The sequence below is a fragment of the Corylus avellana genome, chromosome ca6 (genome assembly GCF_901000735.1).
Source record: "Corylus avellana chromosome ca6, CavTom2PMs-1.0".
NCBI classification, from domain to species: Eukaryota; Viridiplantae; Streptophyta; class Magnoliopsida; order Fagales; family Betulaceae; genus Corylus; species Corylus avellana.
The window spans coordinates 22,360,533-22,376,340 of record NC_081546.1 but is presented as its reverse complement, the minus strand read 5'-3'; the positions used below and the strand labels follow the sequence as shown (position 1 = coordinate 22,376,340).

General features: G+C 33.6%; 1 pseudogene; it reads left to right on the top strand.

Moving 5' to 3' along the window:
- The first annotated feature begins 2,689 nt into the window (after nucleotides 1-2,689).
- Nucleotides 2,690-11,946, top strand: LOC132183718 (lupeol synthase-like; annotated as a pseudogene).
- Nucleotides 11,947-15,808: the final 3,862 nt, after the last annotated feature.

Below are 15,808 nucleotides of genomic sequence, written 5' to 3'. Positions count from 1 at the left end.
CCCCAAGCTATTTTCTCTTAGAGTGTTGTATTTGAGAAGCTGTTTTATTCATCAACGATAAGAAGTTTATCGGACGATCCGATAAAAGCGAATCACTGCAAGACCACCCCTAGACCGGCCTTGGGGGTTGTCAACCACCCCATTAAATTTTCTCTTTTTTTATTTATTTTTTTTAGGTTTAGTTTTTTTTTTTAATTATTATTATTTTTAATTTTTAGGACATGTGGCGTATTATGGGAGTGACACGTGGAAACTCCGTTAATTGGGACTGATGGAAACTAACGGAGGTATTGATTTTGTCTTTTCCCATAGGTGAGGTACCAGATTTGTCTAGTTTTAAAATCTTAGAAGAAAAATAAAAACTTTAAAACCAAGGTACCAAAAATGTTATTAACTCTATTTTTAATTCAACATTTATTTTTCTTAAACACCTATTCATCCCCCCTCTAGGTATATTTTGGAGTCCAGTTTATATTTTCAAAAAATAGCTAAAAATCACATTTTTTATTTTAACTACTAACTTTTTTAAAGCACTCCCAGAAGCTAGAACTTTTGTTCATAGGGGGCAAAATATAATTAAAAAAAAAAAATTATCAATTTTAATTATATATTTCAATAGGAAGTGATTGAGTTCAATCTAATTGGGTGGTAGTATGAGAAATTTCAAAATTTATTTACGGGATGGGATGTCTTGTAGTTAGAACTCATTGTACATTAATGAATTACCTCTTTTCATTTGAATCAATAAATTAAATCTATTGACGGCTTCAGGACCATCAAAGTATCATCTTATGAGTTAGAGTTTCTAGATGCACAATGATCATCCATTTTTAATGCAATATGCATGCTGAAAGGAATTTTTTTTAAAAAGAGTTGTTTCCCGATAACATCTAAAAAATCAATTTTTCTTAATTTACTTTAAAGTTTAAACTGTGTATATCCAACAATTAACTAGGGAGTAACTTTAATTAATTATGATGCCACATTTATCCATCTTCGAAAAGGAAAAAAAAACGCTATGGGTGATTCAATTTAATTATTTTTTTTTAAATGCCAAATTTTGAATTATGATATGTATGGTAGTGTTTTTGTGTAAGTTTTGGCTTGCATTTTTTTTTTTTTTTTTGTAAAGTTTGGCCTCCATTTCTAAAATAAAGACTAGCGACAAATAAGTCTCTTGGCTTGTACATTGTAATTAATTGTGAATCTGTGATGTCTTGTGAATTGTGAACAATGTCTCATCACGTAAAAAATATCTTGATGACTTGAAACATCCCAAACACACTCTTCCTTTTTCGTTTTTTTTTTTTTTTTTTTTTTTTGGGCCATTCCTTCTTTCCTTAGCTTGAAGTAGAAGAATGAAGTAAGTTTCTCTTTATTTGTTCTAGATCATCTTTTTTTTTTTTTTTTTTCTTCTTTTCTGAGCTTGTTCTTGAAAGACTTAAAGGCTGATCTTCCTTCTTTGTTCAATTGTTCATCTAAGTTTTAATTTACTAAGGGCTCTAAAGAGTGAAGATTGAAACAGTAGCAACAAATTTGCTGGTTTAACGTCAATAGCTACAAGCTGATCCTAGAAGGAGTTCTACTAAGGGTGCCCCCTGAATTAGTAGTTGAGAGTTTTGAGGGTGGGCAAGTTCAGGGCAAACAAAAAAATTTCACCCGTAGAAGAAGTTTTTGGGGGCTGAGGTAGAAGAAGTTTTTTGGGGGGGTGCCCCTCTCGACCGCTCCGCTGGCTCCGCCGCTGCTCTACTAGCTTTATTATTTTAACTATTCACTCTAATTATTTCATTTAAATATTTTTCTACAAAGATTTGTTTATTATTTCTTCAATATTTATATTTTAGAATTTTTGTATTTTTTTAGTGGTCATATTTTTTTAATTTGTCTTTTTCTAATGTCCATATTTTAAAATTTTGCTTTTGACGAGCATATTTTTTTTTAAATGAATCATGCTTTCATTGCAAATATGAATATTTTGAATAATGTTATAAGTCTTTTTAAAGTTTTTTTAGAGTCATTTCAAATGTGATGTAGTTTTTAAAATTATTAATATATCAAAAGTCAATAAATCATATCTTAAATTTAACAGTAATTTTAAAAACTATATCACATTTGAGAAGATTCTAAAAAAAACTTATACATTGCCCAAACATTTCCTTTCCAATTATCACTCACCTCAACCAAGGTTCATTTTCCATTCAAGGCAATTTTTTTCTTTTTTTTTGGTCTTGGTGAGAGAACAAGGATCAGCTTGAGTCGGTTGAAGAGACATTTATTTTATGGGGACAAGGATCAAATATTGATTAAATGTTTTTCAGCCACGTCTCCGTTTGGTTTATTTTCAACTACCACCCGTTTGGTTTGTTGTCAACCACTGCCTGTACGTCGTTTGATTGATCATTACTCACTAGTTAAATGTCTTGCATGCTCTCCCTGAGTCCCTGTCAATTCATGCTGACTTTTCCAATTGATAAGAAATCCATCCCATTGATTTTTATTTATTTATTTTTTTGCCTTTTACAGTTTTTAATTGAAAAGAAATAAAGGGGCTCAAACATTTTCTGAAATCAAGGTTCACGATATTATTACTGAGTTTCATACATTAATTATAGTTGTTCCGGGCATTATATATATATATATATATATATATATATAGTAGTAGTGTCGGTTATTTGTTAGAACATAGAGGATGTGGAAGTTGAAGATAGCCGAAGGAGGACCAGGAACAATTTCATCGGCCGGCAACACTGGGAATTCGACTGTGATGCTGGCACTCCTAAAGAACGTGCTCAAGTTGAGAAGGCCCGCCACGAGTTCAAGAAAAATCGGTTTCGAATGATACAGAGCGCTGATCTTTTGATGAGGATGCAGGTTAATACCTTTGCCCCTATCTCTCTCTCTCTCTATATATATATATATTTGACGTCTCTTCTTTCTCATGTATATATATAAAGCATATTAAATATTAATTAAATTAATGATTAAATTTATTACGAATAATAGTTTAATAGTTGAAATTTTGAATAATTAAATATTTTATCGGTTGGGTCTCACTTATTTAAAAAGAATTTGAGATCATACATTACATTACAATAACAAAAAAATGTTAGAATATTAATTAAATAATTATATTTATTATTATTTATTGTTAACTTAAGTTTTTGCAATGAATAATGGTTTAACATGATATTAGCTAAAGAAGAAATTTTGAATAATTAATTGTTGGGGAAACTTCACAAACGACCCTTAAATTACCAAACGATTTGAAAAGATCTTCCAAATTTTAAAAACTCTCAATTTTACCTCTCGAACTTTTAATTTGATGTAAGATACCCCCTCCTTCAATTTTTGACGTTAATCCCTAACGGAAATAATTAAAAAGACCAAATTATCCTTCAACTTTCGATTTTTTATTTTTTTATTTTTTATAAAGGGTCTTCTAACCCATGGCCATGGGTAAGTAGACCCTAATTGGGTCGCAGCCAGAGCCAGCCGTGGGTCAGGTCATGACCCACACTAGGTCACGGTCGTGATCCCAGAGTGGGTCTGCTTACCCGCGGCGGGTCTCTGGCCGACACCCACCATGATCACCAGTGGCCCACCTGGATCACAGTGTGGGTCTCTTTTTTTTTTTTTTTTTTTTTATAACTTTAATTTTTTTAATATTTAATTTTGAATTTTATAAAAATTTGAGGGGCATAAATGTTATTTTATCACTTTTAATGTCCAAAAACTAATTGGGGGAAATAGATTGCAACAAATTGAAAGTTGGGTAGGAGAAATTGAGAGGTTTATATACTATATTTTTATCATACAACTATTTCACAATGTTGAAGTAGCAGTTCCAACTAACCCTTTTTTATTTATTTATTAACAAAGTGTGATCCAATGGTTAATTTGTTGGGATTGTCACATCATCATTATGAGATAAAAATGTAATTTTTACCATATATATATATATATATAAATGGAAATGTTATGTATTACAGCTCCATCCCACTGTGTAATGCCCTGAGAAAAAAATTAATTGATGATTGATTCCCCGACATGTCACCCCATTTCCATTTGGATGAAATCGAAACACACGAAAACATAGTACTCTCATGAGAGAACATACAACAAAAGACTAATTGCCTATCGTACAAGAAGATAGTCAATATTCATAACTTGTTAAAAAAATACCGTAGAGAAACTAAAAGCACCAAGTCATAAACATAGATAATATCTAGAGTTTCGGTTTAAAACTGAACATCAAGTCAAAAGCAAAATATTACAAACCAAATCTAATAGTCATAAGGGAATCGATAGACAAAGATAACGATTATCCAAAACGAAAGAAATCCTCAATATCAAATAGTACATATAATGAAATCTCAAGGATATACAACCCAACTACGTACTACCATCCTCCATCATAGCTACCAACTATGATTCGGACTCGAAGATCATCCAAGGACATCCTCATGCTTGGTCGTCCAAGTACGACCCTCAAAAGTACAACTAGCTACAACACATTGGAAAGATACAAGTGTACTTCTACGACGTATTGGGTATAATATACAAGAATAACGAGTTATCATATGGTAAACTCAGTTGTTTAGAAAAAAGTTCACAAATCATGGGCAATGATAAAATGAGATTCTTAGTTTAATTATAGAATAACATGATGAAGCAATATAAATATTGTATACAATAATTAAGAGAACCATATCATAGTTCAACTGCATATGGTATATCCAAGCTCTTAACCCCTTCTTAGTAGGGTTAACGTTGTCCCGAGAAACATGTAATACAATACTAGTGCTCCAAATATTGTCATGTATCATCATTATTAGTAGCCCGACCAAATTTAAACCTCGGGTGATCCACACCATTAACGATGTTGTAGTTATGATCCCATCCGTACATGGTGCATCGGTCACCTATAAATATATTAGATCCAATACCAAACATAAAATAAATCTCTTTGACCATAAGCATAACCCATATAATAGTAAGCAAATGTATGTTATCTCGCATAATACGGTGTATCATGTCATACAATACAATTATTCACATCTTTTATATACATGTATTTACAAAATCCACATATTTCAACCTTTCATTATTCATCAATCATTTCACAAAGTGGATTTCACATACTTCTAAAATATATTTTGTGTGAGTTGTAAATATGCGCGTTTCATACATAAAATAATCGTCTCGTGTAAGAATTCAAATAACAAGTATCTATGTGATCTTTACTCACATTGGTCTTGGTTTTCCACTGAATAATCACTTGGACAGTCTCCAACTTCCAAATCTATGAAATGATTTATTATTAGTCTCCAATCTAGATGGAAATACCCTTAAATCAAAACTATGGGCAAAATGCTCATTATATTTGATCATCAAACATTCGGTTAACCCCTCAATCATTCAGCCTTGATCGTTTGACATTCGGAATCTAAAAAGGTCCAAGCTTTACCTATTCTAGCATGACCTAAGGCTCTTTTAATACGCTTAACACAGTTCTAAACCATAATAATACCTCAATGCACAACAAAATACGTCCATAACCATTAAGCGACTAGCCATCATTAATCACATGTTAAAACTTAAAACAACCCTACAATATTCAACCCAAAACCTAGATCTACATGTTAAGGTTGTCTAAGCCACCAAAACAACATTAACAGAAGCTAATCATGCTAATAACAACAAGATAAGGGTACACAAGATTAAGTTGAAGAAGTTAACTCCTTTGAAGAATAAACCACAAGAAAGCTAGCTCCTTCTCACTCTATACCTCTCTCTCTCTCACTCACTCACTCTAGGGCTCTCTTAGCTCAAAAGGGTGAAAATAGGGCTTAAGGGATGGAAGGTCCTATTTAGAGCCTACCATGTGTGTCCAAAGAGATGAGGTGTCTTAAAATAAATTCCAGACATGTATTGAACGTTCGGAATCGAACGTCCTACGTTCAGAAACCAACTTCGATCGTTGGAGATTCAATTCGAGCATTCGCCATCAAGCGTTCAAGATCCAATGCGAATGTTTGTCATTAAGCATTTGATATCCAATTCGAATGTTTGAGAAACATAAGAAACTCTTAAAAGTTGAAAAACTCTACCTCTCAGTACTTGGAATTAATCTCAACATTGACTTAATCAATAGTTTAAGAGGGGAGACATTGATAATGTGATGATAGTTTTAGGGAGTATGTATAATTTAAATAAATTCAAGTCCCATTTTCGTTTTCATCACAGAGGCCCTGATCAATTGTTTGGACCCATGAGAATTAGGCCCAAATTTTAGGCCGAGTGAAATATCTCTCTCATTTGTTGTTATGTTTTTCAGGAAAACGCTTAGGGTACTATAGGTTTTACTATACTCATTTACAAACTAACATGACAATTCACATGATATTTATCATGTACGCCACCATATAACTAAATTAACAAGTCAAATTTTAAAGGTAAATAAATTTATTGTTTAATGGCTAACATAATAAATGTAAGGGATTTGTAGAAAAATGTAGTACCCTTGGCAACACTCATGTTTTTATGTAGACATTTAAATCTTTACCACAATATCAGTATTAGAATAATTTTAGTACCAGGCTAAGGTCAGACCGTGTTATAACCAACAAAATGCTTCAATATTATGATCATATGGTTGTGATTTGTGTTAGAATCTAGAAAATTTTAATTGTGAGGACTTTTGACTTATTTTTCATTTCTACATTTCTCTGTTTGATATGGAAAACTCACAGCTTAGGAAGGAGAACCCATGTCCACCAATTCCAGCGCCAGTGGAAGTGAAAGAAACAGAGATGATAACAGAGGAAGCAGTGATTACTACAATGAGAAGAGCACTGAGCTTTTATTCTTCCATTCAAGCCCATGATGGCCACTGGCCTGCCGAATCTGCTAGCCCCTTGTTTTTCCTGCAACCCTTTGTATGTTTTTTTCTCACCATTCTATATTCAAATATATATACATCTTTATTCTTGTTTCTTAAATCTAACTTAATTCCATATTATTATGATATGCAGGTAATGGCATTATACATCAGTGGAGGTCTCAATGCTATTTTTTCACCAGCACACTAGAAAGAAATTATTCGATACTTGTATAATCATCAGGTTTTATTCTTTATTTTTTTTTTATTATTATTATTATTATTATTATTATTATTATTGTTATTATTATTATTATTTTCTTTTTTGAACATGAGTTTGTGTCTTTAAAGTCCTAGCTAGAAAACTAAAAAGTTGGCTAATTTTTAAACTTGTGTATTTGTTTGATAGAACGAAGATGGAGGTTGGGGCATACATATAGAGGGCCACAGCACAATGTTTGGGTCAGCTTTAAGCTGCATTGCCTTGAGAATACTTGGAGAGGGACCCGAAGATGGTGAAGATGGGGCAATGGCCAGAGGCCGGAGATGGATCCTTAACCATGGTGGTTTAGTGGCTATTCCTTCATGGGGAAAGTTTTGGGTCACGATATGACCAATTGAAACCATTAAGGAATTGTAGGCCCTACAATTCCTTGATCTCAATCCAAGTATCACAGCTAAAGATAAAAAAATAAAAAATAAAAAAAATCATACCATACATTGTACTTAAATCTTTACAATTCAATCATACTTTCTTATCAACTCTAGATTCATCAATGAACTTGTGATGTAAAGTAGTGAGGTGCAGGAATCTTATTGTTTTATCTGTCGAGTGAAAACTCAAATGTCTCATCTCATGTGAAGGTATTGGGAGTGTATGAGTGGTCAGGCTGCAATCCACTCCCCCCTAGAGTTCTGGCTTCTCCCTAAAATCTTTCCCATGCATCCAGGTTTTTTCCACTCACGTACATCTTTTATACTACTGCTACTACTATTAAAGGTGTGTGTATCAAAGAGTTAGCCTTGGTGCATGTATCTGATATTGATTGTGTTCATTACATGAAATGCAAGCAAAATGTTATGCTATTGTCGCTTGGTTTACATGCCAATGTCTTATTTATATGGGAAGAGGTTTGTTGGTCCAATCACTGGATTGATTCAATCACTAAGACAAGAGTTACATAATGAGCCTTACCATCAAATTAATTGGAATAAAGCCCGGAATACAATTGCCAAGGTTAGTTGAATCTTAATCCTTCTGCATTTCTTTTTGCAATCATAAAGATTCTTGGTGAAGTTAATGTATACATAAAACTCACCCATGTTGCTAATTTAGGAGGATCTTTACTATCCGCATCCCCTCATACAAGATATGCTATGGGGATTTCTTCACCATGTAGTCGAGCTTATCCTGAGCTATTGGCCATTTTCAATGATGAGAGAGAAGGCACTCAAAGCTGCAATTGGTCATGTACATTATGAGGATGAGAACAGCAGATACCTTTGCATTGGAAGCATTGAGAAGGTCAATAACCAGTGTGCAAGTGTTGCATATATATATATATATATATATATATATATATATATATATATATAGTATGCTTGACTGCTTGTTGGGTGAAGATCCAAATGGGGAGGCATACAAGCTTCATCTAGGCAGGATTCCAGACAACTATTGGGTTGCTATAGATGGCTTAAAAATTCAGGTTCTACATATATGATAGAAAATATCAAATGAAAGAGAGAAGAGAGCAGAAGCAGAGAAAGACATTAATGAATGTAGTAATAAATGATGCCTGGTTCATCTGATGCAGAGTTTCGGGTGTCAGATGTGGGATGCGGGTTTTGCTATTCAAGCAATTTTCTCTTGTATTCTAAAAGAAGAGTATTGGCCAACCCTTCGTAAAGCACATGAATTTGTAAAGGCTTCACAGGTCATAACTATATGATATACTCCTTACATTGTTTTTGCAAAGATACAGCTTTAACATAATCATGTTATTTTCTAGGTTCTGGAAAACCCTTCTGGGGACTTCAAAGCTATGTATCACCACACAAGCAAAGGAGCGTGGACATTTTCCATGCAGGACCATGGCTGGCAAGTCTCTGACTGCACTGCTGAAGGGCTAAAGGTAATCCCTCAACTCTATCAAAATAATTTACCAAAAATTTGTTTCAAAGCAGAATCTGACATTTGGCAAAGCCTTCTCTTTTGCAGGTTGCAATCTTGTTCTCACAGATGGTCTCCGAACCTTGTTGGGGAGAAAATGGAGACAGCGGTTTTATGATGCTGTGAATGCCATTCTTTCTCTACAAGTAAGAATTCAACCTTTCAAATTCTATTTTTGACCCAGTTAGAAATTAAGGATACATAAAATGTTGTTTGGTTTCACTTCTGAAACTTCATTATGATTAAGCTTTCCCAAATGCTTCACATCACATGAATAATTGAAATTCTTTCAATTGCCACTACAGAGTAGCAATGGTGGCTTCCCAGCATGGGAACCTCAAAGAGCATATGCTTGGTTGGAGGTAACTTCTCAAATTTTGACAATTAAAAATCGTCTTCTTTTATATACCCTGCACTAGTTAACATAATTTTTTGTACCTAATTTCTCAGAAGTTCAACCCCGCAGAGTTCTTTGAAGATACCCTTATTGAGAGGGAGTAAGAAATCTTCAGCACAACAACATATATATACAAAGGTATTGCTCATATTTGCTTCCTAGCTAACAACAAGGCTGTGTCATGTACCTTATAGGTACATAGAGTGCACTTCATCTGCAGTTCAAGGTTTGGCACTCTTCAGGAAGTTCTATCCTAGGCACAGGAAGACAAAGATAGACAACAGCATTTATATGGGAATTCAATACATTGAAGATGTTCAAGAACCTGATGGGTCATGGTAACGTGTTTTTCTTTTATGTCTGTTGATGTTTTTAAATCGTACGGAGACAAAGTTCGAACTCAGAATCTTTGCTCTGATACCATGTTTTTATAGGTATTGTCATTGGAGGATTTGCTACACCTATGGTACATGGTTTGCTGTTGGGGCACTGGCAGCCTGTGGAAGAAACTACAAAAATTGTCCTGCATTGCGCAAAGCTTGTGAATTTTTGCTATCAAAGCAGCTATCTAATGGTGGATGGGGAGAAAGTTACCTATCAAGCCAAGGTATATATGCAACAGTTTCTGTAACACCCCACCTCAATAATACACAATATTGTCTATTTTTTGCTCCCCCAAACCAGACTTCTCAAGAAGTCACCCATCCTGGTACTACTCTTGCAGAAGTACACTTAACTACGGGGTATACATATAAGCACATCTCCATCTCCATACCTAGGCGATGTGGAGCGCCACAATCACCCCCTCTTAGAACTCAGCTTCTCCGCAGGCGACTCTCATGGGATTAGCCCATTATTGGTGTTCATCCCAGCAAGTGCCTACTAGCGACCTTCATGGGCTTGTGCCTGCTTCTCCCATCTCAGGGGGCAATGGCTTTGATTCCACTTGTAATAACCTAGAAAAAAGCACTAGCTACATATGTGCTATCACCCCAAAATGACTAGTCAATTTGAAACTTTTCTAAAATTTATTATAAAGCTCAGTTTCACCTACTAACTAGGCAATGTGGGACTTAGCACTCATGACTATCTTTATAAACCTCCCACCCTATGTGGGTTTTTTCTCATCTTCCCAATATGGGATCAGGGTGTTACAGTTTCTTTCAATTTGAACGTGGATAAAGATTTCTAGCAATTTGTTTTTGGTGAACTTTTTAAGGGTTCTCTCACATTTGTTATCTAAATTGCTAACAATCCAAACTGCAAAATTGCTAGAATCTCAAAGTTTGTTTCTTTGTGAAAAAGGTGTGGACGAATATAGAAGGCAATCGTGCAAATTTGGTCCAAACCGCGTGGGCCTTGTTGTCTCTCATTAATGCTGGGTAGGCCGGTGCATCATTTTCTCTTCAAATATTTAACCATTTGCTCTACATTATAACATAGCATTGCTGCATAAAAAGACCAAAGAATGTAATGTGTTATGGAAAGACGAAATATGAAAAGAAAAATTAAGATTTACACAAATGAAGTCAAGAAAATCTAAAGCTTAAGTATTCAATTGTGTCAAATTTTTGGGATTACAAACATATATACCCATAATATGCTGATTTTGAATGTTTTTACAACTTTAGGCCGAGATAGACCCAACACCAATTCATCGTGGAGTAAGAGAATTGATCAATTCACAAATGGAAGATGGTGACTTCTCTCAACAGGTAATTCATGTTTATTTAGATAAATTGACAAAGTTTTCCTTTAGTCCTATCAATTAAATCGACGTATGTTTTTAAAGCATGTGATTCTCATATGCTTTAAGAACAGATGTAGTAATGTTATTCTTCACATCTACTTCACACCAACTTACATGACATATTTTAAGTAGTTTTCATTTTCTCTAAATGGCTGACATAGTAAGCAGCTTAAAATACGTAACATCGGGTAGTATGAAATGAGCATGATAAATAGGTGTGAAGATAAAAATTTCTTCCAATCCAATTTGAATGAAAACTTTATCCATTTAAGTGTCTTTGAGTTGGTCTTTTTTGTTTCTTTCCTTTTTCCTTTTTATTTTTATCAAAATAAATTTTTATTGTTATTGGCAACAGGAAATCACTGGAGTATTTATGAGGAATTGTACACTAAACTACTCATCATATAGAAATATTTTCCTGGTATGGGCTCTTGGAGAATATTGGAGGCGAGTTCTGTTTGCATGATAACCTGAATGCGTAAGCAAATGATTGCATATTGAACTTCAGGAGCCCAATTTAGCTTGAAAGAGAATGGTTATATTCCACTACATATACAACTTTCATGCAAAGTAACAAATGTCGAGAATACTTAATTACCAAATAAATGCAAAAAATTCTCTACTACTTGAAAGATGTAAATTATGTCATAATTAGTTTGATGTGAGACAAACTACAACTCAATCATGTAATGCAATTAATATAATATATGTGGGTGTTAAATGTGTAATATCATGTAATATAAACATTATTAGAGTCGATATTTGAATTTATGCAAGTAAGTGGTGATTTAACATGATAATTTATGTGTTGTCTTTTTAGATAATTGGTGATTTGAGACTTTTAATAATTTAAAAGAAAAAGTACACATACTTCCTTCAAATTGCTACCCTATTGTTTATGTGTTTAATGGTTGTTTGTGCTTGGTTAGTTGGGTTGTTTCGTATGGGTGTACAAGCGGGGTAGTTATTAACTGCTAATAACCGCCTACATGCAACCTCTAACCGGATAACCACATAAGCCAATTTCGATTACCGGTTATAGGCATTTAGAAATCCAATTGTTTGTTGTTTCTACCACTGCGTGTTGGGATTTTGTTGGGTAAACAGTTACAACCCTTGTTGTTGTACCGAGATTTTCATATGTTCCTTTATTTGTTGTGTTCAAAAGGAGGATTCACGATTTTATGTGAAAAAAATTTATGATTTCATGAGATTGATTTTTACAAATTCATGCTCAAACAATATTACACAGTCTTTTGTATGAATTGTATTGAATAGTTTTACGGTCATCAAGGTAGAACCTTTAATGAATTTGTATTAAAGGTAGAACCTCGACGCGCAAATGAGTTTTGTTTTTGGGACTCGTAGAGTCTATAGGCAATGTCCAACACGTGAAATATTTAATTTAAATAAGAGTAAATTGACGGAGTTAGGTTCGAACTCAGAACTTCTAACTGTGATACCATATTAAACCATTATTTATACCAGAAACTTAAAATTATAAAAATATGTAAATTTAATCATCTCCCCCTCGATCGAGGTGTATTTTGGAGTCCGGTTTATATTTTCAAAAATAGTTAAAAATCACATTTTTTATTTTAACTACTAACTTTTTTAAAGCACTCTGAGCAACCTCACCATTTTAACTATTCACTTTTATTATTCTATTTAAATATTATTTTACAAAGATTTGTTTATTGTTTCTCCCACATTTATATTTTAGAATGTTTGTATTTTTCTAATGGTCATATTTTTTGAATTTTTGTCTTTTCCTAATGTCCATATTTTAAAAATTTGTTTTTAACGATCATATTTTTTCAAAAAATGAAACATGCTTTTACTGCAAATATCAACAGTTCCTCTCCAATTATGACTCGCCTCAACCAAGGTTCATTTTCCATTCAATACAATTTTTTTTTTGGTGAGAAAACACGGATCAGTTTGAGTCGGTTGAAGAGACATTTATTTTATGGGGACAAGGATCAAATATTGATTAAATGTTTTTCAGCCACGTCTCGGTTTGGTTTATTTTCAACTACTACCCGTTTGGTTTATTGTCAACCGCTGCCAGCACGTTTGATTGATCAATGATCATTACTCACTAGTTAAATGTCTTGCATGCTCTCCCTGAGTCCCTGTCAATTCATGCTGACTTTTCTAATTGATAAGAAATCCATCCCATTGATTTTTTTTATTTTTTATTTTTAGAGTTTTTAGTTGAAAAGAAATAATTAAAGAGAGCTAAAACATTTTCTGAAATCAAGGTTCACCATATTATTACTCTCATCCAAAGGAAAAATTAAAAATGAATTTGGTGTTTGGGCTATGAAACCAAATTTTTCTGGCCCTCCATGCAAATGAGTTTCATACATTAATTATAGTTGTTCTTGGCATTATATATATATATTTATGGGTCATTTGTGACCCACTTGGGGTCAGAAAGTGACCTTCCGGAGGGTCACTTGTGACCCATTGTGGGTCACAGACCCTGGGTCACAAAGACCTAGGGTGAGTCACCAAGGTGACTCGCCGGTGGGTCACAAAGTGACCCACGATGGGTCTTGTTCAACAACGATAAGAAGTTCATCGAACGATCCGATAAAAGTGAATCACTTCTAGACCACCCCCAGACCGGCCTTGGGGGTGGCCGACCACCCTATAAAATTTTCACTTGTAATTTTTTATTTTTTTTTATTTTTATGACACATGACGTATTATAGGAATGACACATAGAAATTCCGTTAATTGGGACTAACAAAAACTAACAGAAATATTGATTTTGTCTTTTCCCAAAGGTGAGGTACGAGATTTGTCTGATTTTAAAACCTAGAGAGAAAAATAAAAATGTTAAAACCGAGGTACCAAAAAAGTTATTAACCCTATTTTTAATTCAACATTTATTTTTGTTAAACACCTATTCATCTTCCGGTGTATTTTTTGGAGTCTGGTTTATATTTTTAAAAATAGTTAAAAATTGCATTTTTTATTTTAACTACTAACCTTTTTAAAGCACTCTTAGCAGCCTCACCATTTTAACTATTCACTTTTATTATTCTATTTAAATATTTTTTTACAAAGATTTGTTTATTATTTCTCCAACATTTATATTTTAGAATGTTTGTATTTTTCTAATGGTCATATTTTTTGAATTTTTGTCTTTTCCTAATGTCCATATTTTAAAAATTTGTTTTTAACGATCATATTTTTTCAAAAAATGAAACATGCTTTCACTGCAAATATCAACAGTTCCTCTCCAATTATGACTCGCCTCAACCAAGGTTCATTTTCCATTCAATACAATTTTTTTTTTTTTTTTTTTTTTTGTGGTGAGAAAAAAAAGGATCAGCTTGAGGTCGGTTGAAGACATTTATTTTATGGAGACAAAGGATCAAATATTGATTAAACGTTTTTCAGCCACGTCTCGGTTTGGTTTTATTTTCAACTACTACCGTTTGGTTTATTGTCAACCGCTGCCAGCACGTTTGATTGATCATTACTCACTAGTTAAATGTCTTGCATGCTCGATCTCCCTGAGTCCCTGTCAATTCATGCTGACTTTTCTAATTGATAAGAAATCCATCCCATTGATTTTTTTTATTTTTTATTTTTAGAGTTTTTAGTTGAAAAGAAATAATTAAAGAGGGCTCAAACATTTTCTGAAATCAAGGTTCACCATATTATTACTCTCATCCAAAGGTAAAATTAAAAATGAATTTGGTGTTTGGGTTATGAAACCAATTTTTTCTGGCCCTCCATGCAAATGAGTTTCATACATTAATTATAGTTGTTCTTGGCATTATATATATATATATATTCCTTGTTCTATTGGTTTCTATTTGTTGTTTATCCAATTTTTTCTATTATGTTTGTATTTCTGTTTTAGTCCTTTTATTTCCCTGTACATTTTTATTTCCTGTTTTTGCTTGTGATAAGGCTATTTTTCCTCTTGATCTACATGCGTGATGCCCTCTGGGTTATTTGCTATGGTCCAGACCTTCGGGTTGTGGATGTGAACGCTATCCTGGCTTTCGGGTCGAGGAGGAAGAGTTTCGGTTGGGGGTTTGTCTACCCTCAGTTCCGAGGAATAAGCACTATCGATGCATTAGTTTGAATATGTTTGGCACATATCTGTTTTTTTTATATGTAGATTAGTCATGGGTTAGTGGATTGGTTTTGGGTCTGAAATGTAATAGGTCATCTGTGACGCTTGTAACCTCATAACTTTGACTATGGTTGCTTGTAAGACCTTTATACTCATGATGATTTTTATGAATGAGACTGATATGGATTCTCTTTAATATATATATATATATATATCTTGTCTGAGTAGACGTAGTAGTGTTGGTTAATATTTGTTACAATAATATAGAGGATGTGGAAGTTGAAGATAGCCGAAGGAGGGCTAGGGCCGGTCACCGGAAACAATTTCATCGGCAGGCAACACTGGGAATTCGACCCTGACGCCGGCACTCCCGAAGAACGTGCTCAAGTTGAGAAGGCCCGCCACGAGTTCAAGAAAAATCAGTTTCGGATGAAACAAATCTAGCGCTGATCTTTTGATGAGGATGCAGCTTAATACCTTCTTTCTCATGTATATATATAAAGCATATT